This window comes from Panulirus ornatus, chromosome 57 (assembly GCF_036320965.1).
Source record: "Panulirus ornatus isolate Po-2019 chromosome 57, ASM3632096v1, whole genome shotgun sequence".
Lineage (NCBI taxonomy): Eukaryota > Metazoa > Arthropoda > Malacostraca > Decapoda > Palinuridae > Panulirus > Panulirus ornatus.
Genome location: NC_092280.1, coordinates 11785059 through 11787770, shown reverse-complemented (window position 1 = coordinate 11787770; position 2712 = coordinate 11785059). Strand labels below are relative to the sequence as shown.

Sequence of the window (2712 nt, the reverse complement as noted above, 5' to 3'; positions counted from 1 at the left end):
CCAGAACATCTTTTTATTCTCCCTAAAATTTAATGATACTTTCTCACCCCAACTCTCATTTGCCCTCTTTTTCACCTATATATATATATATATATATATATATATATATATATATATATATATATATATATATATATATATATATATATATATATATATATATATATATATATATATATATATATATATATATATATATATATATAATATATATATATATATATATATATATATATATATATATATATATATATATATATATATATATATATATATATATATATATTATATATATATATATATATATATATATATATATATATATATATATATATATATATATATATATATATATATATATATATATATATATATATATATATATATATATATATATATATATATTATATTATATATATATATATATATATATATATATATATATATATATATATATATATATATATATATATATATATATATATATATATATATATATGGTCATCATGTGTACCTCAATATGCAGACACTCAGGTTCTACTGTCTCCCTGATAACTGAGATTATTGATTCTTCCCTGAATGATATCATCTTTGTGGTGAATCCAACCTTCTCACGAGATTATATCGCCCATAAGGTGAACCAGAGCAAAATGAGTAGAGCTTATGATGGGACATTATACTTGCCAGGCATAGTTGGTCTTAACAATATCAAGGCCAATGACTACTGCAATGGTGTCTTACAGGCTTTGTCAAATATCACTCCATTACGTAACTATTTCCTGGACCCCTGCAATTACAGCCATATTCACCGTGCACCTGGCACCCAAGGGTTAGCAATGTTCCCACTCATTACGAGATTTGGAGAACTAGTGCGTAAATTATGGAATCCAAGGAATTTCAAGGCTCATGTATCACTTCATGAAATGCTTCAGGCAGTAGTATTATGCAGTAAGAAGAAATTTCAGTTCACAGTTCAGGGAGATGCCATCCAATTTTTGTCATTGATATTAAATGCAATGCATTTAGGACTGAAGACACCAAAAAGGAAAAATACCATCATCAATCGTTGCTTCCGAGGAACCATGAATATCTACTCTGAAAAGATCTTGCCTGTGGATATAGATGATAAGGAACGAGATCGACTGTTAAAGTCTGAAGAATATCAAGAGAAGATGGAAGAGAGCCCATTTCTGTATCTTACCTGTGATTTGCCACAGCCCCATTTATTTAAAGATGAAAAGAAAGAAAATATCATTCCACAGGTGAGCTTGTATGTACTGCTGAGTAAGTTTGATGGGAAGACTGGGAAGGAATACCAGACCTACAAGGAGAATATTCTCAAGAGGTTCCAACTCACTGGACTTCCTCCATATCTCATCCTGTACCATAAAAGGTTTACCAAGAACACATCTACGTTGAGAAGAACCCAACAATCGCTAATTTCCCAGTGAAAAATATTGATGTTTCAGAGTATTTTACTGAAGAGGTGAAGCAGAAACACAGTGAACCCATATATGACTTGGTTCCCAATATCGTGCATGATGGAGAACTCAGTACCTGCACATATCGGTGCCACATTCTGCATAAAGGAACAGGGAAGTGGTATGAACTGCAAGATTTGCATTTCAAAGAGATAGAGCCACGGATGTTGACTCTTACTGAATCATATGTGCAGATATTCGAAATGCAGAACTGTTTTGTAAGATCACAAGATGGCAAGAAGAACTTTTGAGAAATTTTCAGATAAGTTTTTTATACATTTTATCAGAATGATGATTTAACGGTGATAGTCACATTCTCATTACTCTAAACATTTGGTTGCATCAGAAATTGATTGGAAAACTAACATTGTCATGTTCTAGTTATTGCAAAAATTTTGTTTATTTGCTAATGATAATTTCTTTTTATTTTCTTATTTTGCTTTGTCGCTGTCTCCCGCGTTAGCAAGGTAGCGCAAGGAAACAGACGAAAAAATGGCCCAACCCACCCACATACGCATGTATATACATACACGTCCACACACGCAAATATACATGCCTATACATTTCAACGTTATCCTTGGGAAAAGGGGAGAAAGAATACTTCCCACGTATTCCCTGCGTGTCGTAGAAGGCGACTAAAATGGGAGGGAGCGGAGGGCTGGAAATCATCCCCTCTTGTTTTATTTTTAATTTTCAAAAAGACGGAACAGAGAAGGGGGCCAGGTGAGGATGTTCCCTCAGAGGCCCAGTCCTCTGTTCTTAACGTTACCTTGCTAATGCGGGAAATGGCGAATAGTTTGAAAAAAAAAAAAAAAGAAAATATATATATATATATATATATATATATATGTATATATATATATATATATATATATATATATATTGAATGGAGAAAAACTGGAGGAAGTGAAGTGTTTTAGATATCTGGGAGTGGATCTGTCAGCGGATGGAACCATGGAAGCGGAAGTGGATCATAGGGTGGGGGAGGGGGCGAAAATTTTGGGAGCCTTGAAAAATGTGTGGAAGTCGAGAACATTATCCCGGAAAGCAAAAATGGGTATGTTTGAAGGAATAGTAGTTCCAACAATGTTGTATGGTTGCGAGGCGTGGGCTATGGATAGAGTTGTGCGCAGGAGGATGGATGTGCTGGAAATGAGATGTTTGAGGACAATGTGAGGTGGTTTGATCGAGTAAGTAACGTAAGGGTAAGAGAGATGTGTGGAAATAAAAA

At 33.1% G+C, this 2712-nt stretch overlaps 1 pseudogene; it reads left to right on the top strand.

Moving 5' to 3' along the window:
- Positions 1 to 496: 496 nt before the first annotated feature.
- On the top strand, positions 497 to 1864 carry LOC139766177 (ubiquitin carboxyl-terminal hydrolase 39 pseudogene; annotated as a pseudogene).
- Positions 1865 to 2712: the final 848 nt, after the last annotated feature.